Consider the following 27842-nt stretch of genomic DNA (forward strand, 5'->3'; position numbering starts at 1 on the left):
CCAGCTTCATTAAAGACACACTCTGCTTACTTTGAGGCTGCGGGCTACACTTAACGAATTAAAAGAAAAACAACAACAAAATAAATCCGAAAACTTCAGATAATTAAACAAGTTCGGCTTTGAAACAAGTGTGGAAACAGGATGCATCTTATCCTAAAAGGCAGGGCAGGGATTTGACAGAGCCCTCTGTCTGATCACCAAGTATTCCCTCTGCCTTCTCTAGGATGATGAACGTGGAACATTGTTGAGCAACATACTGTCATCTTCTCTCCCCCAAACACTCCAGCAATGACTGTACAGGGATGGTAGAGACAATGCTTTGTCCCTGTTCATTGAGCAATCTGTTCTCTCTCTCTCTCTCTCTCTCTCTCTCTCTCTCTCTCTCTCTCTCTGCCACCCAACAGCCACAGGCCTCTCAGAATCACCTTGTCTGAACTGAGCTAACTGCTTTGTGCTCCATTTCCTGGGTGTTCCCTGACCCAGCGATTGTCAGCATCCTTGACCTAGATGTTAAGAAAGATACCTGGAGGTCCACCCATAATGCTAACCCCATAGCTCTAAGCCATTATGTGAATGGTGGAAAGCAAGACTCAGCATCCACATAGACACTGGCATTGAAATTCTAGACCTGCATGCTCCAATATCCTGTCAACTGGTCTTTGGAAACTGACTTCTGAGAAATGGGGTGTTCCTATTTGGAACTTGGAATTTGGAGTAAGGGTTACAAAGAAACAGTCTAGAATTGACTCTTGTGAATTGGACTGGCTTCAGTAGAAGCATTGCCATTTTCCCAGTAAGTCAGGGGATAGACATGGGTTGTGCAATATTCCATCCAGCAGCAATGCAAATAGCATCCTTTGTTTATGCGGATTATCTCTAAGTGAGGTCTGGATCCCTTTATTGTCTGTGCCAATTCTGTGAGCTAGCAAGTTGCAATCTGATACTTGATTTTAAATTAACTAGGTAAATCTCTCCTCTCCTCTCCTCACCTTGCCTCTCCTCACCCTGCCTCCCCTCTCCTCCTCCTCCTCCTCCTCCTGCTCCTCCTTCTTCTTCTTCTTCCTCTCTCTCTCTCTCTCTCTCTCTCTCTCTCTCTCTCTCTCTCTCTCTCTCTCTCCCCCTCCCTCCCTCCCTCCCTCCCTCCCTCCCTACCTCCCTCTAACTCCTTCCTTTGTTTTAGTGAGACAGGGTCTTCCTCTGAAGTTCTAGGTGGCCTTGAACTCACTATATTGCCCAGGTTGGCCCCAAGCTTGAGGCAATCCTCCTGTTTCCTCCATGGCTTAGGATGGTCTGCTGACAGCAATACCACACTAGCCTGGGGCCTTCTATCTACTGTTACTGTCAGAGACACCAAAACTCCATCACTGCTTTCAGGAATGTCATTTGTGCTGATGTTTTGAGCTCCCTACAAATGTCGCCCCTCTCAACTCCTGGGAACCAAAACAACACTCAGAGACACAAGCATGTGATACTTTTGAAAAGGAAATTCCCTCTGCTTTTTTTTTTTTACAGAGATTTTCAAAGGGCTGGTTCACCCATCATAAATATGGTAACTATTTTGAGGAAAGGGGTACCATAAATCCCCAGAGTTTCTGTTACTGGTCTGTTCCTTGTGGGGAAAGGACCTTCGTTTCAGTGAGTGTCAGATTTCTCAAGAGCAGCTTCCAGGTCTGAAAACTTGTAGCTACAGATGTTCTTGCTCAGACATCATAGCTTACAAAGAGCATGGCTCTTCCTTTAGTTTCAGGCCCAGCACTAGGCAGGGAAGCCTGGTTTTGCTATGTAGCTCCATCATTTCCATCAGTCATGCTTAGTCATGTTCTAAGTGGTCCCAAGGGGAAATATGTGGTTAGGCTCCCACTAGCTTTTGCTTAGCTAGGGTTTCACTGCTGGGAAGAGACACCATGACCACGGCAACTCTTCTAAAGGCAAACATTTAATCAGGGCTAGCTTACAGTTTTAGAAGTTCAGTGCGTTATCATCATGGCAGGAAGCATGGCAGTGTCCAGCCAGACATAGTACTGGAGATGGAGCTGAGAGTTCTACATCTTGATCTAAAGACAGCCAGACTGTCTTCTACAGGCAGCCAGGAGATGACTGAAATTGCACGCTGGGCAGAGCTTAAGCCTGGTAGACCCCCCAAAGCCCACCCCCACAGTACCACATCCCCTCCAACAAGACCATACCTCCTAGTAATGCCATTCCTTGTGGGCAAAGCATTCAAACCCGTGAGTCTGTGGGGGCCAAACCTATTCAAGGCACCACACATCTCATTATTCAGTCTACATGTAACCTTATCTATGTGTGTTTCTGTTTTAAGAGGCTTGCTTAATATGCATAGTTTATTCATGAATGATGAAGCCACAGCCAGAAGCCATCATATATCTTGCTTAAACAAAAACTTTCTAATGCCTGTATCTTCATTACAGGTCTTATGTCAGCCTTCTTGCTCTTCACCACTGCACTTGAGGAACATCTTATTTTAGCAATAGAAGTGCCACCAAGAGGTGCCACAGAGCCTGACAAGGACTGCTGGTTAGCATATGAGAACTGCAGGAGAAGGCAGAGTGTTTGCGACCTTGTTGGGTCTCACCTATCTTGAGATGTTCATGTCAGCAACTCAAATCTTTCACTACTCTTCACGAGTCCAAAAAGTGCTCTAAGTGTTAATTCAGGGTTATGACCCAACTTGAGTGAGTTTGGCATCTGTAACTAGTAAGGAGCAGCTTGTGTGTGTGTGTGCGTGTGTGTGTGTGTATGTGTGTGTGTATGTGTGTATATGTGCACACATAGATGATCATACATACTTTGGCTTCTCTGAGAGGGCAGGGGATTTGTTCTCCTAACTGTGGGCTGTGAAAAAGTAGGAGCTAGTTCAAACCAGATGAGGTTGTGTACACATAACAGTCTGTAGAAGGCAAGGATCATGCTTGCTTTGTCGCAGCATGTGACAACATGGCTAGACCTTCAGGATGGTGGTTCCTTATTTGGAGTGTAGGGGCTCTTGACTCCCAAAGCCATGTTTATTGAGCCATGATGGTCAAATTATTTTCATAAGTGCAAACTCTTATTTGACCTCTTCCCTTTTGTTCTCTCATGAGCAGAGACTGGGGGTCCGGGGGTCCCCAGAGGCTTTGGGATGGATGATGTCATTGCTCTGTTAATCAGGTTTATGCCATTATCATAAATGCACAATTGAGGTTCTCAATGGTTTATCTTGTGCTCGGACTACTTGGTTCTCTTTTCTCTGGGAAAAGCTGCCCTTTGGTCCACTGAGGAGATGCACTTTTCCTTTGTCAGGGCACCAACTTCTGCCCATGGTCAGTCCTCTTGTTGACTGTACTAGCTCTCTCTCGGTGCTTCAACTTCATGACCTCTGAGCCCTTTGTGCCGTGACTCTCACTTGTCCTTTGACCTCCACAGGCAGTTTCTTGCCTTTGCTTCTCTCCTATCACAGCACGGCTGTGGGAAGGAGGCAGCCAGCTGCCACTCCTGACCTCTCCAGCCCCTGAGAGGCACATCTTTTTTAGGCAGAAGAAGCTTCCAGAAGTTCTTGAGTATGAGTGGTGTGTGTGTGTGTGTGTACACGCATGTGAGCACATGCATACGTGCATGTAGTGAGTGTGTGTACATGCATTGTTCATGTGTGTGCATAAAAAGCACATGTGTTGTGGAGGTTGGAGGATATCTTCAACTGTCCTTCTTCTTGTTTTTCAGACAGGGTCTCTCACTGGCCTAGAACTCATCAAGTAGGCTACAATGGCTGGCCAGCAAGCCCAGAGGTCTGGTCTACCTGTCTCCACCTCCAGAGGTGGGGACTACAAGCACTTCTCACCATGCCTGGCTTAAAAACAAACCACTTGAGTTCTGGGAGATCAAACTCCAGTCCTCATACTTGCATGATAAGGGCTTTGCTGAGTAGCTCCTGCCTCTGGGAGTTCTAAGGAATGAGGTGACTGTAGAGGGACGGTATCTGTGTTGTCCTTGTTCTTGGATAGTGTTCTACTTACTTCTCTGTTGCTGTAACAGAATCCTGACCAAAAACAACTTAGAAGATGAAAGAGTTGATTTGGCTTAAAATAAACTCTTGTTTGTTTTATCTAACCATGTTTATTGAACTATGTTAGAATCCACGATGGAAGGAGTTCAGGGTAGGAGGGCAAGGCTGAGGTCATGAGGCAGGAGTTGCAACAGAGACCTCTGGGAGACGCTGATTTATTGCCTCTCTTCCAGGCTCACATCCATTTACATCTTTGAGACAGTCCAGGCCCACCTGCTCAGGTGTGGCACAGCTCACAGTGACTGGGTCCTCCTATGCCAACCATCACCCAAGAAAATGAGCCATTGACATACTGAAAGGACATGTGATGGTAGCAGCTCTTTAACTATGAGTCCATAGCTCCAGGTATGTCAGGCTGACAGTAGACCACATCAGGCCTATAACTATGCGAGCATCATAGTGGGGATAGTACCAGGATGAGGGGGCTCATGCCGCTGCTGTTCTCAGCTCTGTGGCTTGCTCTTCTACACGGACATCTCCTCCTCTTTTAAGCTTTTTTCCAATTCTTTTTCCTGTCTGTCCTAATTCTTCCTCAGCTTTATCCAAATAGGCAGCCTGGTATATTTGTATCAATAAGAAGCAATCAGGACAGCTACAACCCCTGCAATCAATATATAATTGCACCAGCGTCCTATCACCTCAGGCCTCTACACACTGATTACCACTGAGGTCTCCTGATTCTGACATTGGTTCCAGGTTTACTGCTGGCTGCATCTGAGGACCACGTGGGCAGTTTACAGGCGGAGTGTAGGGAATCCATTTATGCCTGGGTAAGGTTTGCTGAGACAATTAGAGACCAAGAAATCATGTGATATACACAATTAAGAGTAATGAAAGTCTTTAAAATATGTGTTTTAAAAAACTCTACATAGATGTTAACTATAGTAAGAAGTGAACTGTAATATTCAATGATGGTCAAAATATAAATGAAGATTATAATCCTAAAAAAACCCCGGGGAAGTCTAATGGGAGATAATTAGATCATAGAGTCCCACCCTCAGGAATGGATTAATGCCTTGTGCCAAAACTGGGTTAGTTCTCTCCATGGGATTAGATTTGCTGGGGTGGGGGAGTTGTTAGTTCTCTTGGGACAAGTGTAAGCCTTTCATAGCCTCCCATCTCTTTTGCATGGCCAGCTTCTATTTTCTACTTCTTCACCATGGATTGCTGGGCAAAGCCAACTGGATACAGCTGCCCAGTTGTAGATAGACCTCTTAGCCAAATTTACCTGTTCTTTTAAGCATCTCTTCCTGTAGATATTCTGTTACATCAGCAGAATACAGAGCAAGATACCCAGGAGAACAAAAGGGTCTCCATTGGCTGTATAACACTCTCTCATACATCATTTCCCTTGTCTCTTGTAGTAAGCCCAGGAAAAAGACAGCATATGGTATTATGCTCACTTACCAGACAAGAGGAACAAGTAGCCCATTATTTCTGTTTGCTTGGGATTATGGGAAAATTCCTGGGATTTTTTTAGTGCTAACTGAGAGCTGGCCACCTTAGGTTAGATACAGTTCTCTTGATGTACTACAATGGCTTAGGCTCTGGATTTTCTTCCCATAGACTCCAGCATTCTCAAGGCTGGCAGCTGTTCCTGTAATAGTGGATGACCACAGGTGCAACTGTATCAGTTGGGATGACAGAGCTTGGGGTGATATGATCTTGGTTCAAAACCTGGAAGGGCAGAAGAAGGCCATAATTTTAAGGAAACAAAATGTCTGGCCATGGTAGAGTTGTTATTATAGGGAATAAAGATGGGGTTTAATAACTATCCATAGATTGGAAGGTAGGATGGTGGTTTGGGGGGCAGAGCCAGAGGTGCAGAAACTATGATTTGAACATGAGGTGAGAGCCTAGTTATAAGAAAGCATGAAGTCAGCAGAGTCTCTGGGGCAGTGGATCAGTGTGGCACGATGGTAGGAATAATGATGATACAATTGTAAGTCATTTCAGAGTGCTGAAAGCTTCCGGGATGTGCACAGGTAGGGGATTGCACCAGGATGTGCACAGGGATTGTACCGCTGTGGGAGCCTTAAAGGATGTTTACACACACAGTATCAACTTCCCCACACAGCCGCTTCATGTTGCCAAGGGACATAAGCAGATGTGTGAAGTGGCTGCTGGCATAACAAAACATCTTGTTTTACAATAAGTTTTTCAAAAGTAAATACAAAAAAATACACTGCGAAATAATGGCGAAGCCATGCCAAGCACATGAACCAATGCCAATCACTTATTGTTGTTATCAGGTATCACATGCCAGGCAGGTGTAATTGGATGTGTGCTACATTTTTATAACAAGTAGTTTAGCAGCTTTGTTTCCAACATTATTTCCACAAACACGACTATGTGGATATTTAAGTTCCATTGTAATTTTCATGGGACCATATTGTGCATGCCATCCATTGCTGAGTGAAACATTGTTATATGGTAGGTTACTGTATTTCTTCAGAGTATTTTGAAGATTACATCATTATTAATTTTCTTTAATGTGTGAGCATGTGTGTGTTGGCCATACATATATATGTGCATATAATATAGAGACCACAGGTTTACCTTGGATATTGTTCCTCAATATAGTGTTCCCCTTGAAATTTTTTTCAAGATGGGGCCTTCCACTGGCCTAGACTTGATGATATGGTTAGGTTTGCTGGCTGGCAAGCCCCAGAGACCCTCTGATCTCTGCCTCTTCAGTGCTGAAATTTCTAGCACATGCTGCTATCCCAGGCTATTTCATCTGGGCTGTAGAGATTGGACTCATGGCCTTATGTCTGCAAGGTGAGCACTTTCCCAGCTGAGCTGTTATCTCAGCCTGGATTACATTGTTTTATTTACAACAATTAAACGAGAGCCTGGCACCATAGCGGTTGCTAGAAGCATTACAAAAGTAGAGCCCCACGTCAACTGATGATACAATCCTGGGAAGGACTGCATTTGTGGCTTGTTAGGTGGCTCCGAGGTGCTGCATGAGGTGGGTGCGTAGGCAGTGGGTGAGGTGAGTCTCAATGGAAAGAATTAGTAAAAAGAAACAAACCATTATCATTACCCCACTCCACTGGACAATCTATCAAGACTGAAAGAGGTTAAGGGCCGTCTCAGATTGCATAGCTAGTTAGTGCAGGACCTGAGGCTACTTGTCAGTTTCCCATTTCCATTGTCAGAGGCTCCTCTATCAGCTCAGAATTCTGCATCATCCTGAGTCCTCAGCACTCATTACCTGATCCTGTGCAGAGGAGACCTTGATCAGAGCCAGGGCTGCTCCTCTGATCTTCAGTTTGTAGAGAGTAGGGCATCCTGTCTGGGACTCCTCTGGTGCTTAGGCTACATCCTCATTACATTTTTGACTGGTATTTATGTCAGAGGAACCTGTCACCATGTCACTTTGGCACCTTGATCATGTATTTAGCTGTCATATCCTCATACGCAGGGGCTGACAGTCTGCCATTTTTACAGAGCACGCGATTCTTCACTGGGTGTCTCTGATCCTGACCTCAATCTTGACTCTGTTCTTCGTGTCTCTGTACCTGGGGGGTGTTTATACCTGCAGCAAGTCCACTGCTCACTCAGAGAAAGAGCTGGGTAACCCTCAAAGGTAAGCCATGTTAGCTATCAGTACAGTGGGTAAAGACAAGGCACCTCAGACCCCGGGAGCAAGACAGGGCAAAGCTGTGTCAGTGGCAGGTGCTGTAGTGAGCTTGGGCTGAGAGCTGGCTGGAGGCGGAAGTGTGAACTGGCAGGGGAGTGGTTGAGGAGCAGGTACATGCCAGTACAGCTCTCTCGGCTCCAGTGGGGTGCAACTCAGAAATCACCCTTGACTATTGTCTTCATGTTCCAATGTGAGGAATGAATTCCTTCTCCCAGAGAGAGGGAAAACACAGAGGAAACCAACTGATTAGTACACCAAGACAAGATGACATTGTTTTAGCTGTTCCTTTGTTTTCTAATACTCAGTTACTCACGGACCCATTCATATGGATTCATTAATCCAACACAGCCTGACTAATGATCAATAAAGTACATGGTCAGTATTCAGAATTTGGGGGAAAAAGATGACTTAAGCTTTACTTGGATAGTTAATATAGACATTGAAAACATTTATTGTGATAATTGAACTCAGTTTTGTATAGCATCAATTCATACAGAAGGTCTGTTTATTAGACCGTGCTCAATAAATTGCATGGCAATCTTATAATGCCAGAGACACCCCCGTGAGATCCAGCTAAGCCTAGCTTTGCTTTGAAGATATCTATACTGCCATCAGGGGACTTTTCCCATTCCTCTTTGCTGAAGTTTTAGGAGAATGCGGTTGCCCTGGTTATGTACCGGGACACAGAGACCCCCTCCAGCCCTCTGCACTGGAAGTCTCAGAAATTTTGATGGATGGCATACACTTGCCTCACAGTTTTGTATTCGGGAAGATGCTCAAGTGTTGATTGGCTGTTATAAACCTGTTGATAACCAGAGAGCCTGTGTTTCTGTATCAGATACCCGATGCCCTTTAAGCCTTGGCTGAGTCTTCTGTGCTTAGTCCTGCCAGAACAGCAATGTGGATCTCCTTTATTGGCACTTGGGAAGAGAGTCGGTACCTGTCCCCCACCCAAGAGTGTATCAAGTCAAAGGCAATCCACATGGTCTTCCTCATAGCTACCATGGGATGGGCAGTTTATGTCATGTTCAGAAATAAAGGGTAAATTGGGAAAAAAAAAACGCTATGGATTGTCTAAGCAAAAAAAAAAAAAAAAAAAAAAGTAGGAGGACGAGAAAAAACCTGGGGGAGGAGGAACAAGTGGAGATGAAAAAAGAAGGAATAAAAAATGGCGAAATGAAATGAGTGAAGGATACCCGGGTGCAGGCCATGATGAAGGCACATGGAAGGAGAGATGCTATGACCCAAAGACTCAATAGGAAAAATGGGCTCTCCTTGTACCTAGAGGGAGAAAAATAAAGAGAAGAAGGTGATGTTGAGCTGCTAAATAGAGAGAAGAGAGAAAGGAGATTCAATCTAAAAGTCATCCTCTGTGTTACTGAGGAATATACCACAAGGACAACGCAAAGAGAAACAAAGATCAAAGTCACAACTAAAGATGGTGCACTGCAAAGCTGCCTCTGCTGTTTATAGGAAGCCTGGTTAGATTGTTGACTTAAAAGATTACGCATTATAAACACTGGAAAAGGGAAAAAAGGAAACCAAAAGATTGAATACCTTATCACAAAAGTTAAATTAATTAAAATGTCTTCTAATTTCTCTGCAAATACCAAAGACAAGAGGGCGTCTTGTGGTACAGACAAGGCTCCCATTCATCAAACCACTTGGTTTCCATAATCTGTTACTATGGTTAAATATAAAGAATTTTCCCATAGACTCAAGTATTAGAACACTTGATTCCCAACTGCGGAGATATTTTGGAGGTTTCTGTTCAACGTGTAGGTGGGTCTACCTGGAGGAAGTAGTCACAGGGGGTGGATCCTTAGGAAAATATTATTCATGACTTCCTCTCTGTTATTCTTGGTGCTTCCTGATCGGAAACCTCAATATGACAGCTTCCTCATGCTCTCAGAGATACAGGACCAAGACACTACCACTATCACGACTTCCTCACCACACTTTTCTGATGGACTGGAATATCTTGGAACAGTGAGGCAAAATAATTTCTTCTTTTGAATTGTTATGTTCATATATTTGCTCATAACAATAGGAATTGTATTTAATAAGGTAGGCCATGTGGATGGTTCTGTCAGATGGACTTGGGTAGAAGTGAGAAGCCACTATGAGCCTGGCCCCTGGGATCGGTTACTGTACTTACCAGCTTATCATCTCCTCTCATCTCCTCCCCTTTTCTCTTTTTCTTGTTTCTTTATCTGCTCTCCTCTCCACCACCACCTCTCCCTCCCTTTCTCCTTCTCTCTGTCTCTCCCTATTGTCAGCCAGATTCCAGGTACATTCCAGAGGTCCCTCAGTGACAACAGAACCCAATCCATCTTCCTTAGGCTAGCCTGCAAGAGAGTCTGACCATTATTGAGCCTCTATGATTCTGTGGCTATTATAGTCTCGAATCTGCTTTGTATAAAGTACTTCAGAGTTTCTAAGAGAAGCCACTGTTATTCAAATTAGTTTGTTTTATAATTTAGTCAAGTAGGGACTGAGGACTAAATACAGAATCGTATTTTCAGAAGTATAAGAGTTTAGAACATAGAACAGATTTATTTTCTTTCAGAAAAAGTACTTCAGAGTATACTCCAGGTGATAGAAATGTGTCAAGATAAATGTAAGCATGAGGATGTTGTCTAAGAATGAACTTGGTGCTGAACACTAAGATCTATTGAGTGTGGAGTAAAATCTAAATGATTCTTGTTAATAGGGCTTAAGGTGGCATGGAAGTTAAAGTTATCCTCAAAAGTTCTAACAAAATAAAACAAGAAAATGTGGCTCATATTGATCACAAGGCCCCCAGTGGAGGAGCTAGAGAAAGTACCCAAAGAGCTAAAGGGGTCTGTAACCCTATAGGTGGAACAACAATATGAACTAACTGGTACCACTTCCAGAGCTCGTGTCTCTAGCTGCATATGTAGCAGAAGATGGCCTAGTTGGCCATCATTTGAAAAAGAGGCCCATCGGTCTTGCAAACTTTATATGCCTCAGTACAGGGGAATGCCAGGGCCAAAAAGTGGGAGAGGGGGGAGGGTATGGGGGGGGACTTTTGGAATAGCATTGGAAATGTAAATGAAGAAAATACCTAATTAAAAAAATTTAAAAAAAAAGAAAATGTGGCTCTGAGAATGTTTATTCTAAGAGATATAAGAGACAGGGTGAATAGAATTTAGAACATCCCACCTTCTTCATTTCACAGGGAGAAAAGAAGAAATTATTTATTCTTTGTTTTTCAGATTGATTACAAAACAACAACAACAAAACAAAGCTTAAAAGTTATTTTCTGAAACCTAAGAAAGCCACCAAAAATTTTAAAATATTTTTTAATATATTTTTTCTGTTGGCTAAGCTATTAGAGGGGAAAGATCAAAGTAAACAATTTACCACATCTTTAGTAAATAAAAATGAAAAGGGAAAGGAAGCTGTAAGGCAAAAATAAATTAATAAAGATAACAGAAGAAGGCTGGGCATAGTGGCATGAGCCTTTAATCTCAGCACTCAGGAGCCAGAAGCAGGCAGACTTCCATGAGTTCAAGAACAGCTTGACCTACATAGTGAGTTCTAGGGCAGCCAGGGTTACATGATGTCTTAACAATATTAGAAGACATAAATGAGTCCCATGGTCAGAAATAATAAAATGAAGTCATGGTAACAAGTACAGATATTTAATTTATAACAATAACTGAGAGAGTCAACCCTTCTACTGTAGAGCATCAATTAGGTTAGATAAAAGTGTCAACTGCAAGCTTCTATAAGATTCAAATCTAATGTGCAATGATTGACAAGGGAAGATGAGGAGTAACAGGCTGGGCAAACGTTGCAGAGAAAGGGTATATAAAATGCAATAGTGTTAATATTAACATAACTACAATAGAACTTGAAGCACAAAAGGATTATGCAATATTCATGAAGCAGACAATCAAAAATAAAAACACCACACTTACAAACCAAATAGTAGATGATGTCAAGTAATTGAATGTCAAATGTCCATAGCAAAAGCATTAGGAAATGTAAGGAGAGTTAGTTTTTGATTCCTAAAAGGATAACAACATATTCCTCTGAATATAGCAGGCAATGATGTTTTAAGGTATTTAACTAGGGTGGAGCATACGTTGATGACATGAACTTTGTTTAATAAAAACATGAAATAAAGCCCAGGAACAGATCATGCTGGGCTAAATGTATTTTTCATAGATTGTGTTTTTCTTTTCTTCAAGTAGAATGAAACATTAATTCAGATATTTTAATAAGCAGCAAGCAGAAACTAAATAGAGAGCAAGAAAAGAGAGCCAGCTATGGTAGCGAGTGCCTCTAATCCTAGTATTTGGTGTGCCGAAGTAAGAGCATTGTGAGTTCAAGGTCCAGACCAGCCTAGGGCTTGGCTACATAGACATAGCAGGGTTGTCTCAATCAACTAGCAAAGAAACAATGAAACAAATGAATTAAATAAAAACAATAATCAAAAGAAGAAAAAAGTGAGATGAAACAATCAACACAAATAAAACACAAAGGAGTTGTGCTAAAGGAAATTAAATTGAGTTAAAATGACAGTAGAAGACCTAGGACATTTAATAGAGAAAAAAAGGGAGAAAGCAAATACAAAATTAGATCCTGGAAAATGGATATAATTACAGGTACTAGATATAAAACATGCTGCATGACATCAATTATAACATTCAATGTGATTTTTAGTATTTAGGATCCTGTATCAAGATAAAAATCTCAAATTGACAAGTTAAAGAACTTATAGTTTGGAATAACTTGTAAGAAAAAAATTACTGAAAAAAATGCCTTTTGCTAGTTTCCCTATTATTGTAGCTCAATTGATCAAACTTGAAGAAATGTTAATTTAGAAGGACAACTTAATCGTTTCCTATTTTTATAAAACTATAAAACTTTGTGAGTCATTTCATGAAATTACCATATTCCTAATAATGATAATTGTAAACAGTGTTCAGTTTAATGTATGAAATGAAAACTGTGGTCTTTTCCCTACGTTAACCTATCACATTGTACCTTCTGCTATTAAGAAAAAGAAAACTTTGGGGCTTCTTAAATGTTCTCAGTTGTGAACGCCTTTCATCTGAGACATGGTTACATTATGCTGGGTATGCTGTTACATGAAATATGGGGGATAAAAAACTACTAACAAATAATTTCATTTTAAAAATTTCATACATTTTGATCATATTATTTCCCCTCCCCCAACTCCTCCTAACTCCCCCTAGATCCCTCCCATCAAACTTCATGCTTTCTCTCTCCTAAAACCAAAAACCAAACCAAAATAACAATAATATGCAGACACACAGACACACCTGTGCACACTGCAAAACAAAACAAAACAAAACAAAACAAAACAAAATCAAACCCCATTTTGTTAGATTGAGCATGTGTCCCGCTCTGGAGTACAGTTGATATCCAACGGAGTCCAATATGACTCTGTTAGAAAAACGGAGTTCCCTCTTCCCATTAGTTGTAAATGGCTTCTTGGTTATGGGTGGGACTTGTACAGGTCTTGTACACGTGGTCACGGTCTCGGTGAGTTCATATGTGTATTGGTCCTGTTGTGTATGGAAAATTCCATTTCCTTAGAGTCCTATGTCTCCTCTGGCTCTCACAGTCTTTCAGTTCCCTCTTCTGCATAGATCCATGAGGCTTAAGGGGGAAGGGATTCTATAAAAACATTCCATTTAGGACCTCTCTTGCTCTGTGCACACTGCCCAGTCTCTGATAATTACCATCTACTGCAAGAAGTTTCTGCTGATGAGGGTTAAAAGAGGAGAGGTAGGAGGGTGGGGTAGAGGAGGGAAAAACATGAGAGACAAATAACAAAGGCCTTACAAAATTTCCTATGGAACCCTCCTACTGTAGAAATGTCCTAAAATATAGACATATATAAATTAAATTTAAGTGAAGTTATAACATAAGAGGGAGACAATACCTCAACTAGACATCATATGCTACCGATAAAACACTGAGTACCATGGATGGGTTATGTAGTTTTTAGCATCCAAACAAAGGAGTCCATAGACTTCCTTAGGTATTAAAGGGTAGTGACAATGTTTTTTACCTTCTACAATCTAATGGCAAGACCCTATTGCTGAAGACACCACATATTTAAGTCATTGAACATTGAGAAACTGTGTTGGTCCTTCATTCCTACACTAGCGTTTATTGTGCTGGACGGTGTGATATAGCCAACCGGAGGAGAAATGTACTTGCCAATCTCACACAGCTGGGGACCCTTCAAGCTACACTAGCAACCTACCTGCAGGTTATACACCACTGGTGCCATAGTGACACAAATGTTATGGGAATACTGAGCAACATTTGTTACTGAGTTTAATGCCCACTCCATGAGGTGGAATCCATACTAACTCTGTTAACAAAGCCAAGAACCTGGGACTAGATAGGTCTTATCCCTTGAGAAAAATATACTACTGTTTTTCTGCTAGATGAACATAGCAAAAAAAAAATTCTTAATGTCATATTGCCATACCCATAAATTACATTGCTCATCTCTCATCTGACAAATCAATTAATTAATTTATAGACAAGATCTCACTATATAACTCTAACTGGTCTGGAACTATGTGAACCAGGATAGCCTTGAGATCACAGAGATCCACTTGCCTCTGTTTCCTGGGAGCTGGGATTAAAGGCATGGGCTGCTTCACCCAGCCTTATATATATATATTTTAAATAATTATTTGGGAAGGTAAAACTTTATTATTTGTTAAAGACCACACTGGACTTGCATTCCAATGAGATGGACGCGTTTGTCTCTTTTCAAATAAAGAGTTAAATTTGGCTGAAACTTTGAGACTGAACAAAGTGGAGAACCTTAAACTGTTTTCAGAGTTGATTGAGGTTTTGATTTTGCAGTTGTTGGTGCTGAGAAGGTCATTTTGCTTAAATACATGCTACAAAATGGCAAAGGCATGGTGAAGGCTTTTCCAAAATGTCTTAGAAATCCTATCCCAAGCCCAAGCAACAATTCATCATTATTTTGTCTTTCTGAAAATGTATAGCAGGAGGCCAAATAGCAATGCTTGCTTAAAATCAAGCATCCCAAAGACATGATCCAAGCATATATGAACTACTACTGAAATCCCAAGGAGCAATGCTAGGGAAAGATGGAAAGTTGTTGCTTTCCACAACTAAACCACAAGGTTTGCACAAAAGCACGCATCATTGTCAACTTTGTAGGTAGAGCAAAACTTGAATGGTCGTTCTAAACCTCAGGCTCTCGGGCCATGCTCTTTGGCAGATGCACTCCACTTTCCCACCCAAGGTTAAAGAGAAGTAGCCACACAAATGAGTGTTGCCAGAAACCCCTCAGCTTCCGTGTGCGCTCAGTTTTGAATGTTTGATTATTGTGCGTTCAGAAACCATTTCCTGTTGTCAATTGATTTCGCAACTTTGCATTCAGTTACATGGCTCCATATGGGGTTCCCAGGTGAAGAAAGGGTGACCTGCCATGTTAGGCAGAAATAGTGTTGATGTAAGTACTTGAATAGTAGCAATTCTATCGATTCAAATCACAGCTACAATATGACGGTCACCTAAGCTTTGTGCATTCTAATTATACAATAAAGAATGAGTTAAAATACCCTGAAGTGTAACTATATAGTGAAATATCCTGCAAGTGTAACTTTCTTTGGGAGATATTTGTCTCCCAGAGGTCACTTATTAATGTCTGGATACTTTTAGTTCTGAGGATAAAGGTGGGGTGGAGGTAGTTTGGGGTGAGGTAGCATCTAGTACTTAGAGGGTAGGGATGAGCCTACATATCCTACAATGCCCAAGACTGATTCATCCAACAACAACAATAGCAACATCATCACCGCCACCACCACCATCATCATTGTCATCACCATCATCATCATCAACAACAACTGTTGCTTAGCCCTTGTATGTCAAGTTCAATTTGTCCAAAACTGAGGTTATAGTATATGCCAGCTCTCACACTAAATACTTAACCTGCTTTAATCCTCACAAATCTCTACAAATCAATTACTGTCACCATTCACCATCCATTTTTCTCTTTGTGTGCATGACACATGTGGGGTGTTAGTGGCATTTCATGCATGTAGAGGTCAAAGAACAGCCTTGTGTAATCAAGTCTTTCCTGGGTTCCAGGGATTGAACTCAGGTCTCTAGGCTTTCTGGACAAGTGACTCCACCAGCGGAGCCAATTCACCAGCCCTCTCTATGCTAATTTTATATGTAAAGCCATCAAGACATACAAGGCATAGCCTGGCTTTGAAAGTCACATTCATGAAGAGACAGAATTTGATCCCCAGCAAAGTAGCAACTTTCTCTTTTTATTTTCTACTGTGCTAGTCTGATAGCACATGGGACTAAAGCAAGAGTCAAAATTATGTGTGTGCACACATCCATTCCAATTTCGTAACATACCATCCATAATTAAATAAAAGTAAATATATCTTGTTTGTTAGTAGTAATCTTCCATGGTGGAGTTTCTAAATTGGTTTTAATGGACATGTATTATTTTGTTATCAGATAAAACAAAAATCCAATAAGTCATATAAAAAAATCAATGGAGCTAATTGTAGTTTGGCATACTCCCTTATAAAAATTCAAAGTCTGAATAGAGGGTCAGGCTGCTGCTGTGTTGATATGTTTTAGAACAAACACCACCGTTCAAGTGTATGTGTTAGAATCCCTCCAGGGGCAGAAATCCTGACTCAGAGTACTTTAAACAAAGAGAAACCAATTGCTGCCTGTAGCTGAAATATCTAACAAAAGAGCTTCATTAGCTTCAGGCAAGGCTTGATCTTCTAGCTTAGAGTGTTTGACCTTAAGCCATTTTCTCTATTTCTGACCCCCCCTCCCTCCCTGTTTCCTGTACTAGGGGAAGTTATGGTCAATCAGATCTGACCAGCTTAGGTCACATGAATGCATTGACTAGTGTGGCTTTCCTAGATCCCATCTGTGGACTGGGGATGGATTCAGGTCTCTTGGAAGCCTGTCATTCCTAGGAGACAATGGAGGGCTATTGTGAAGTTGAGCATTTTATATCCATTGAAAAGCACATGGTGTGGATTCAACTAACTCAGGGATAGTACCTTCAGAGACAATGAAGTGGGACTCATCTTTCTCAAATGCCAACTTGAGTATATCTGTCTTCTCATAGTGTAGACTGTATTTCCACTATTCAGAGTAAAGACAGGTCATTGGTGGCTGGACTTACAAGGGAGAGCTACATGGTGTAGGGGGAACTGGACATAGTCCTTCAGCGGTAGAGCTGACTTGAAGGGCAGAAGGATGTGGCCATAGCTTGGTGAGCTGGGCTATGTGAAAGAGACTGAGCCTGTGAGCATCATGAAAGGCACAAAGAATCTGAAGCCTGGCTTAGCAGTAGAGGCCGACATGTTTTTATCTTGGCTCTGTACACCAGCTTAAGCAGGAACAACACACGGGGGGGGGGAGGTGGGGGGTAGATTTTAGATGAGGCGTGCCTGGGTCAGTTGTGAAAATTTTGTATCACAAGCCTGCCTTCCTGTTCCAGCTTCAGTTTCCATACTTTAAAAGTGGACAGCAGTGTGATCACAGAATTGATCTGCTGAGTAAATGAAACAGTGTGTGCCTTAGATCTCTCTGTAAATTGTGAGGGGGCAGATGCATGCAGGAAAACAGTGTTTCAGAAACCCATATATGCACAGGGATCACAGGACAGACTGTAGGGGTTACAGAGACCCATCCTACCTAGAACCCTTCTGCCTCCTGGTTCGCCAACACATCCCTGTTTGCCTATGACTTCGCCCCTGGGAAAAGCATCAGCCTGGGACCACAAGGAGAAGGCAGCAGCTCTGGGTTTCCCTGGCCTTAGGGATGGAGGAGCTCAGGTTCAGAAAAGGAGCAGAAGTACTTCAAGGAAGAGAGGGAATTACTTCTTGGGTCAAGTTTGCCAAAGACCATAAAAGCCTCAATGTATGAAATTAGCTTGATTTTGTAAAATAGTTACATCAGGCAGCTGTCAGGAAATCAATAGCACACGGTAATTATGCCCATAAACATGCTGAAGAAGCAGGAGAGGTCAGAGGCAAAGAAGGGGGCTGCTACTGCCCAACCTTTCAAGACATGACTCACAAAGCCTGTGGGCACTACAGCTACCCAGAGGACCCAGCTCCCCGTGTCTGCCACCAATTAATCCAGGGAGAAGGGAAATTGAATTGGGCAAACGTTTATTGTGCATTTACTTCAGGCCAGGCATTGGGAGCAGTGTGGATGGTTTAACCCTCTCAGGGCAAGCCTTATTTGCAAACAGGCAGGGTAAGAAGTTCCAGGAACTAACACAGGATCAGTGGGTGTGCTATAGGCACAGATAAGAATCCAGTAAGTCACCCAGTGAGTTTTCATATTTTTGTGTCCTGGAGCAAAGAGTTGAAAGAAGGAACCATGGCTAGTGGCAGACAGTTTATGGAGAATAAAGGCACATCTGGGGTAAGGACTTGGGGAATGTCTGAGGCTCAAAGGCACCAGGCCACCAGTCTTAATTTTTTTATAGGTCATTTACATGGTGTCTGCCTTCTCTAGCATTTGGAGAGCATGAACCTTTTTGCCTGGGCATTCTCTGTTTTATTACATGCAGTCTTAGATAGGTTGGTAGGCCAAGGGAAGGGTCCTTGTTTTCCTCTATCTTTAATTTCTTTCATGTCAATCTTGAAGCCTTTGGGACTTTCCTTTCTACACCATGGTGGAGACTTCTATCTGAGGTATAAACTTGAAAAGGAAAAGAAAAGGAAAAAAGAAAAGAAGAGAAAGGAGAGGAAAAGAAAAATCATGTCTTCACAGTAAAAAACACTGGCTGCTTTTCCAGATGACCCAGGTTCAATTCCCATAACCCATGCATGCCATGGAGCATGCGTGGAGGTCAGAAGACAACCTGTTTGAGTGGGTTTTCTCCCTTTACTGGTACAGATCCGCAGACTTAAGCTCAGGGTTTCAGGCTTGGCATCAGGAGCCCTTACCCACTGAACCATCGCACTGGACACGTGTGGAGTTCTGCAGAGGATAACAAGAAAGGCATTTGCTGACACTGCCTCCTGTCTAGATTTACAGGTGCAGCCATTATGCTTCTGGGGACAGTGGCTGCTGTTTCCAGCTCAGGAACAATCCATTTGCCCTGGAATGTTCTTCTCTTAAGACGCAAACATTGCATTCTTCAGAGAAGGAGCAAAACGAAGCACTTCCCCGGCACTTAGCTGCTCTTGCCTGTCCCTTTATCGTTTCATCTTCTCAAAACATATTATGGGCTGGGGATTTTTATCTCCATTTTATAGACCAAAAAATTGAGGTTCAGTACGATGAAGTAATATTTTCCATATCGTGCGGATAGTAAGTGGAAATTTGTGGATGATTCATAGCTTAGTCTGAATGGCTTTAATTAAATTGTCATTGCGGTGATTAGGCCAGGCTGGTGGCTGGTACGGATTTTGCTCAGAAAATTGGAACATTACAAGGGATGGTGGTGGGGGCTGGGATAGCAGCGAGAAGCAAGAAGGTAGATTAGAGCCAGGAAGCAGGGCAGTTGGGTGTGAACAAGCCTTAGGGTAAACTGATTAGATGGGGATAGAACCTTGGTGGGAGGGAAGAGAGGCAGTCAGGCAGATGTGAGATGGAGTGCATCCTATATCATCTTTGCCTGGAGCAGTGGAAGGCTTTCTGACATGGTGCTAAGGCTGAGAGTCTCAAGATAGTCCCATTTATGGGCTGGCTGGTGGAGACTGCCCAGGTGTGGTGCTCACAATTGGGAGGATTTCTTCCTGGGACAGTCTCAGAAACTATATATGTTCATCTAATACCCAGGGAAAAAATCCTGTGAGAAACAGGGAAATAATAAGTGTTATTGTTCTCCTGGGAGAATTCTATCTTAACAAGCAATGTAGAGATGTTGCTGCTTTGAAAGAATCTGTGGGCACAAAATAGGACACAAGAGAAGGAAGAGCACAAGAGCTGACCCTTAAGGTTGAAGTTCCCAGGACAAGATGGGAACAAGAAGCGTAGCTGTCAACCTGGGCAGGGGCTGCTTATCCCTGCTGCATCCAAGCACATGCTTGGTCCTGTCTGCTGCTCCTGGGGAGTCCAAGTTGCAGATAAAAGTCAAGCATACCCATGGGAAATACTTCTATAAATTCTGTGCATGGCATCCCAAGACATAATAAACTTTGGAGTCAAAATAAGTCATTCGAAAGGCAATTTTGGCACATGGATCTGCGTGTCTCTGTAAGGAGCATTTTAGGAGATCCGGATATTGTTATTTTCAATTATGGCTAAAATATTTTCTTTTTCTGTACATTGCAGCTGTTTGTAAATACTTCAGTGGAGAAATACAAAGAGAAGATGTGAATGCCGGGAGAAGACTATAACATTAAAGCAGAAATTGATTTAAAAATCCAACTTAGCAGAGGCAATTACAAATTCAAAGACGGAGCCCAAATCAGATCGGGCAGAGAAAATGTGTTTGCTGCAAGGAAGGAAGTGAGCTTATATAACACCAATTTCAAGTTGATTTTGGACACAAACTTACCAAATTTGACAACTGTCCTTGCAAAGCAAGAACATTTTCACTTTGAGTGGGAACAATGAATGCTTTGTGTGTTTAAAACGTCCTTTCTTTAGTATGATAGCCTTTTAAGCATTGAATATTGCGTTACTATCTTTGAATTTTTAAATGGTGTCTACTTGCTATGTATTTTCTGTGAATATTCTATTCTTTTAATGCTGCTGGAGCTCAAATGTCCGTATCAGGGGGAAAATCATTTGGTTTGTAATAAAATGAAGTTATGCGTTTATTACATATTTACAAAAGAGCTTCTCTGATAACATGTTGAGTAAGAAGCAATGCACGGTGATTATCATAGCTACTCATTATTATTGTGTGTAGGCATGTTTGTGGGTGTGCTTTTGTGGGGGAACTAACGTGTGCTCATGCATTTGGAAAATGAAGGACAATATTTGGTATTGTTTCTCAGGTAATATTTATATAATACAATCAAGTAATAATACAATAAATAATAATTATATATAAAATAAGTGTCCCCTACTGACCTGGAGCTCACAAATAGGCTAGGCTTGTTGAGCGGTGAGCTCCGAGGACTTGCATGTCTCTATCTTCCTGGTGCTGGCATTGCAAGCAAATGCCATCAAACCAGGATTGATTGGTTTCTTTCTTTCTTTCTTTCTTTCTTTCTTTCTTTCTTTCTTTCTTTCTTTCTTTCTTTCTTTCTTTCTTTCTTTCTTTCTTCCTCTCTCTCTCTCTCTCTCTCTCTCTCTCTCTCTCTCTTTACTTCTTTCTTTCTTTTCCAATGTGGACTCAGCCAACTGTTGACATTATTTTAAAATACACAACTAAAGTAGAATAACATGTGCTCTGAGAGCCTACTTTTCTAGAGTCTCCCCTTCATGGGAGAAAGGATTTAATTTCTATAGTTTGCCTTAGGGAAGAAGAACTCTGGTTTCTACATGTGGGTTGAGGCAGTTGGGAGAAGATAACAGGAAGGCAGGAGAGTTCTCAGTATTGCTATAGAGAAATACCCGAAGCAGTTGACTCAAACAAGAAAAAAGGTTTATTCAGCTCCTGCTCCACTGGCATTCTAGTTCAAGATCAGATGGCTATTTTCTGTAAGCTCATGGTGGAACAAAGCACTTGCATCTAAACCAAGAAGCAGAGAGAGAGAGGTGGGGGAAAAGGAGGGGGGAGGAGAGGCGATGTGATCCCATTATCCCTTTTGAAGATATGCACTAAGTGGTGCAGACCTCTCATAGGGCCCATAAAATTCCACAGTGGCTCCTACCTTGTGTTTTCTGACTAGGTGGGATTCCATCCATAGTACAGGAAGAGCCAGCAAGACCTGGCCTATAAGGCTCCCCTCTCTTTTAGTTCAAAGCTCTGGGTGTCCCACAGGGCTGTACTCTTTCTTTCTTTCTTTCTTTCTTTCTTTCTTTCTTTCTTTCTTTCTTTCTTTCTTTCTTTCTTTCTTTCTTTCTTTCTTTCTCTCTTCCTTCCCTCCTTCCTTCCTTCCTTCCTTCCTTCCTTCCTTCCTTTCTTTCTTTCTTTCCTTCCTTCCTTCCTTCCTTCCTTCCTTTCTCTCTCTCTCTCTCTCTCTCTCTCTCTCTCTCTCTCTCTCTCTCCCTCCCTCCCTCTCTCAGTTTTATTACATTTGTTTAGCTACTTGTATGTTTGTGTGTGTGTGTGTGTGTGTGTGTGTGTGTGTGTGTGTGTGTGTGTGTGCCTGTGCATGCACTGGCCTTCTTCTTAAGGTCAGAGGACAACTTGCAGATGTCTGTTCTTTTCTTCTACCAGGGAATCCAGGGACTGAACTCATAGACTTAGGCTTGTCAGCAGTGCCTTTATCTGCTGAGTCATCCCACTGGCCCAGAATATGAGTTTGCTAAGGATTGTGTTGCAATACCTATCTTATTACCTGACCTGGCACTGAGCCATAAATATGGGGAAAAAAAGTTATCGGTGAACACTTGCTCAATCCAGTTGAATTTGTAAATTAGGCTCTCTTAAGGGAGAACGCACATGTATTCATTTTGCAAAAGGATTTCCTGGATATATAATTTCCTGGATATATAATCCTTTTGCCAAAGGATCTTACAGCAAGGGTAGCAGATACCCTGGTATATTTGGTAGAGACGTGATTTCAAGTAGACCTCATTCCCATCACTTTCGTGAGGGATACAGGTGCGTGTACCACACTTGGAATTACAACTGATGCTGTGCTTGCATGAAAGGTTCATATAATTTCTTCCTCTTGCTTGCTGGCATTTGCAAACAGTTTCTTTGTCTGGAATCATGTTACTAAGGACTTTCAATCCTAGGTAGTATGTGAGTATCTGCAATCTGGTGGAGACAATGTCCCTAAGACTATTTCTCCCTTGGAGAAACACTTCCTGGTTCCCATCTCACAGTCTTAGCAACAGTGTATTTCAACTCTACTAGAAAATCACTCACCTGTCACCATTTATTAAAGGTGTTTGTCTGGAACTGCAAACTATTGAGGCTGATGCTTTGGGGCAGTCATATACTGCTATTAATATTAATACCCTGATGATGCCTACATCTCTCGAGAAGTGCTTCTTGCAGGCTCCGCTGATGTCCCCCTCCCCCCAACACTTTGAAGATCCTCAGCCTTGCCCTGAAGCACATTTTGAAGGATTTTAGGAAGTTATTGATCACACAATAAAAGACAGCAGGAAATTAAACATGGCCTTTATGGGGCTGGAATACGCTTAGAGTTGGGCTGGCCCGTAGGCTCTATAGAGGAACTTTTTCCTCTGATGTTGTACGCATGGCTAGTCTAGTCCCTTATTTATGAGTGTATGTAGATATTCACTAGTTTATTTAAGATGATATGCTTCACTAAGGGGTAGGCTTTTCACTTTAAAATTTTATAGTTTTCAAAATTCCTCACAAGTATACACTGTATGTTGGGCATACCCCCTCACATTCCCTTCTGTTTGTTTTTCCTGTCCTCTCCCTCCATTTAATCCATTTTGCTCCCCCCCCCCCCGCCACAAAATCCACTTTTACTTTCATTTACTATGGCAAATATGATTGTATGTGGCCATTTAAAATCTTGGAACCCCCAAATGAGAGAAACTATACAATATCTATGTCTTTGAGGATGGCATTATTCATTTAATGGGACCTTCTGCAGTTGTATCCTCCCCCTCAAATGATGCGGTTATTCTTCTTTAGAGATGAAAATAGTCTGGCTGTGTATACATACCACAATTAAAAAAACATCATTCCTCTGCTGTTGGGCACTGAGAGGTTGGTTTTATTCCTCTGTTGTTGAGCACCATGAGACTGGTTCTGTAACTTGTCACTGTGAGTAGTACTCCAATAAACACAAGGTGATCGATCAATCACTATGCAGGTCTATCCTCCAAGCCAAACAACTGCCATCTTGGGGAGTTCAGCTGTGTCTACTTGCAAAAGGACATCCCACCTGGGTTTGTTGACTACTTACCTCCCTTTACAGAGGGGTGGACTGGGGAGGGGGGCTTGACCCTCTCCTGAGTATCTAGTCATACCCTACCACCTGTTATGTAAGTCCACTTTAATGGCTTGTAGCCCTGGAAAGTGCTAGACTTTATAGTCCAGAGGAGATAAGGAGGAGGGTTTCTATTCAGCAGGTATAGGAAAACCATCTCTGTTCCAGGTAAAGACTTTCTGGGACAGTCTTTTGTCAGGGGAGCACCCACACTTCTGTAAGTAACCCCTTACCTATGTTCTTAAGGAAGCACAATGAACTTACTGGTTCCCCAGAGTACACTTTGGTGGAATTATGCCTTTGTTTAGCATCGGGATCTCAGTAGGAAGGTAGATGCTGCTTACATCTCCTCCTGGGAAGGAATTTTTGAGCAGCAATTCACTGAGCCCTTGGGGAACCTCAGGTATTAGGCAGCATGCTGTGAATGCAAAGCTGAAGGGTCAGGGTCCTGTCCACCGAAAGTCGGTCAGGAGGGAGAGGTATAGTCTCAGCAGTGAGAGGTACTGTGTCAAGAGGCAAAGGCAGAAGCAGGGAATCCATATGTGAGTGCAGGGGAACTGAACCCAGGTCCTTTGCAAAGACCCCAAGGGCCATCTCTTCAGCCACAGGTCATGGTCTTTAAAAGGGTGATTAAGTTAACTTTGGGCTACCAGGGTGAGCCATTACTCAATATGATTGGTGAACCAGAAATTGGAAGACAGAAACATAGAAGGAGGATACACAGAGAAGACAGCCATCTATTAGCCAAGGATGGAGGCTTCAGATAGAATGAGCTCTCCCTGCACATAGTCTTCAGAACTTTGACAATACATATGTGTCTTGTTGAAGACACCGTTCAGTGGTGGGATGGCCTGAACAGTCTAATAACAAAACTCAAGGGTGATCCAAGTGGAGGTGTCTGGGCGGTAATCTGGGCATAGTGTGATTTGGGAGTTGGAGGTCATAGAGGGCACTTGTAGCCATCAAGGCAGATGGCCATCCACAGGAAGAAGATGTAAATGAATAGGTGAGTCCTCATGCCCCTGTCCCAGATAGTAAGACTCCCTGACCTTCTTTCTTCCACAAAACCTAGCAAATAGCACAAAATACAGCTCACTGCTGCCTTTGACAAAGAACGGTCAGAAACCTAGCAAGTGAGCCTTCTAATTACTTGGATGGCTTCCTGTTTAGAAAGTCCTACTTTTGGTACCCCATCCCCTTCCCCTCTCACTTGCCATGCATAGAAGTATGTTTTAGTTGGCATCCTCATTTTAAGGATGATGAAACTGAGAATTCAAAAATTCCTTCTGCCTTTATGTTTGATGAGGAAAGGTTGCATGTTGCTCAGGCTGGCCTCAAATTCTCTATATAATTCAACTCCTAATCCTCTTGGCTCCATCTCATGAATATTCTGATTGCAGGTGTGCACAACTATGCCCAGTTTATGTGGTACTGAAGATCAAAATCCAGGGCCTTAATACATCCAGGTACCATTCTAACTGAGCTACATCCTAAGATGTCGCCCTTCAAGGAAAGTCCTCTACCTCAGGAGGACAGCTTGTAAGCACAGGAGTGGACCAGCCTGTGTCCCTCCAATGGCCATGGGGCAACCTCTGTCATCTGAAGTCTGTTGTATTTAGCTCATTTACACAACTGTCTTGGGATGTGTTGTGTCCTGTTAGAAAGATAGGGCCATGGTTGCTTTAATGTTAGGTGAGTGAGGGAACAGACTAACTTCTCAGAACTTCAGGCTAACATTCCCTCTTTCCTTCAGCTCTAGCCCAGGACTCTCTCTATTCACATCTCCCTGTCGCTGTTTTGGAGGCAGCTTAGTGTGTGGCCACACTGAGAGACATCCTGGCTTTTATCCATGGTCTCTGGGCTCCTTAGCTTCTCAGATGCCCGAGGACAGCTCTGAGCAGATGATGTCGGGCTCCTCTCATCTTTCTTCTCTTTTCTTAAATATGGATGAGCCTTCGTCATCCCCTCCAGTCTGCACGCTCTGCTTTCTGCCTTTCCAGCTGGATGGCAGGATGACCAGGGTGGGAGATGCTTGCTTTGCACTTTGCTCAATTGCTGCGGTTGCTAAGCCCACAAAGGTTTGATCCTGTAGCCTTCTGCACAGACTGCAGGAGTGTTCCTCTTTCTCTCTTGGCTCCAGGGAAGGCTTAAGCCCTTGTGTCGTTGCGCCTCAACTCCCGGCCAGTGTGCGGCTGGACTCTTAGCTTTGATCCCACGTCAGGCTCTGGCTTTATTATTTTTCCAAGCACAGTGATTATCCCCCTAATCACGCCAGGAAATGAAAAGCCACAGACGCTTTCAGCTTGGTGGCCTGCAGATCTCTGTTGTATTATGAATGTGAAAGTTGATTGAACCAGGGAAACAATTTGAAAGCAGAGTTTCCAAAGCGACCTCGGTAAGTGGAAGCCCGAGTCCAGAGTGGCAGTCAGGCTGGCTCTGAGCCAGATAGAGCCAGCATTTGTGGCTGGAGAGCCTTTTCCTTGCCTACTCTCTGCAGATCTGGGTGGAACAACGTTTTGGGGCCAGATTAGCCTAGCATCTTTACCAACCAGTGGGGCCTTGGTCTGCATAGATGCAACAACATAGTCTGACCTGCCAATTGGCCTTAAAAGGAGGGGCTTGCTCCTTTATACCCCCCTTTACCTGTCTCTCATCAATATCGAAGCTTCGTCTCATTTGTATAACCTGGATACTTGTCAATAGTACAACATAGGTGTGCCATAGCTCTGGTGTATGGATATCAAAATGTTAGCCCATAAGGAGTATGATTGTCAACAATAAGGAGAAAAAAAATCTAAGTAAATAGCATCGTATGCTCTGAGCATTTGAAACATCTTGATGAGTCTTTTTTTTTTTTAAAGAATCTTGTGGGCTCTGTCAGGTTATTGCTTTTACATTTTTCTTCTGTCCCCCTCCTTCCATGTCCCTGTCATATCTGCACTCCATCCACTAAGATCTAACTGCAGGGTAACTGGGGAGTCAGTCATCCATGAGTCTATCTCTGCCCTGGTGTTGATACTTACTTTTCATTTTCTATCTTGCTCCACCCTTGCTCTTACCTCCTTGGACCTCCCCAGTTGTACCAGCTGCGGTCTTGGCTTGCTTCAGCTCTTCACGCACTAACAGTATGTCCTTGCTAAGAGGTCTGGGGGAGCTGCCTCTGTGAGTGCTCAGCCTAAGAACACTGCTCCTCGGTTCCCTCTCCTCACTGGCTTCCATCCTAAGGACCTTCAGCCTCATCATGTATCTCCCGGCTTCCCAGGATTGCCCTAGGTCCTGCGCCTGTTGATACTTGGTCATTTTCAGAGATGTCTTTTTTATGTTGTTGGCATGACTGAAATGTAGAAATCAGCTAACATAAAACATTATGAAGACCCATTCAGCTTTGAAAGGCTCTGGAGCTACCAGACAGAAGTGAAGACACATGCTCTCCAAAAAAGAATAGCCAGGCATTAAGGCAAATATTGGAGTCACTAGAAGAGACCATGCCTATCGAGTCCCACATCTGTGTTTTCCAAAGCATTTTGCTGCTTATACAGCAGAATTCGTTTAGTAATCATGACTGTGCATGCACTGTCTGCAAGGCTCCATACAGCTTATAGAGGTGAAAGTCTTCTCTTTTAGGAAGCTGAACGGTTGGGTGGGGACGTGGAAATAGATCTCATCTGCCCAAGGTTCTTTGTGATGCTTGATAGACAGTCCCTTTTAGAGTCCTTCTCACAACCCATGAGCACACAGCGCCTGTGCCACCCTTGCAGATGAGGAAATGGATACACAGTTGAGCGGAGAGAGAACTTGGTGAAAAACTCCCAAGTGGCAGAACCTGGTCTCTGGAGTGGCCTCTGATCAGCTACTATGTGATTCTGGAATGACCCGTGCATCAGGGGCATGAGTGACAGGCTGAGGTTTTTCTGGAGCATGAACACTCTGGGAAGTTCCCTGGGGAAAGTAGAGCCAGTCTTGCTTCTTCATGGAGGAGCAGGAGTCAAAGCAGAAAAGGGTTAAGGGACTGGCAAGAGTGCTAGGTTAGCTACTGCACTCATTAGACTTTTCTCTACTTGTCCCAAGCTAGAGTCGTTTGAAAAGAGAGCATTTC

The 27842-nt window shown here is 42.8% G+C and overlaps 1 long non-coding RNA gene across 2 annotated transcripts; it reads left to right on the forward strand.

Annotated features, from left to right (window-relative positions):
* The first annotated feature begins 758 nt into the window (after positions 1-758).
* Gm4251 (predicted gene 4251) lies at positions 759-20545 on the forward strand. Of its 2 annotated transcripts, NR_046075.1 has the most exons (3): positions 759-793; positions 7517-7655; positions 20043-20545. It is a non-coding gene; the product is annotated as a predicted gene 4251 (long non-coding RNA). The 2 variants fall into 2 exon arrangements; NR_046076.1 differs by lacking the exon at positions 7517-7655.
* The last annotated feature ends 7297 nt before the right edge of the window (positions 20546-27842 follow it).

Source organism: Mus musculus, chromosome 14 (genome assembly GCF_000001635.26).
Source record: "Mus musculus strain C57BL/6J chromosome 14, GRCm38.p6 C57BL/6J".
NCBI classification, from domain to species: Eukaryota; Metazoa; Chordata; class Mammalia; order Rodentia; family Muridae; genus Mus; species Mus musculus.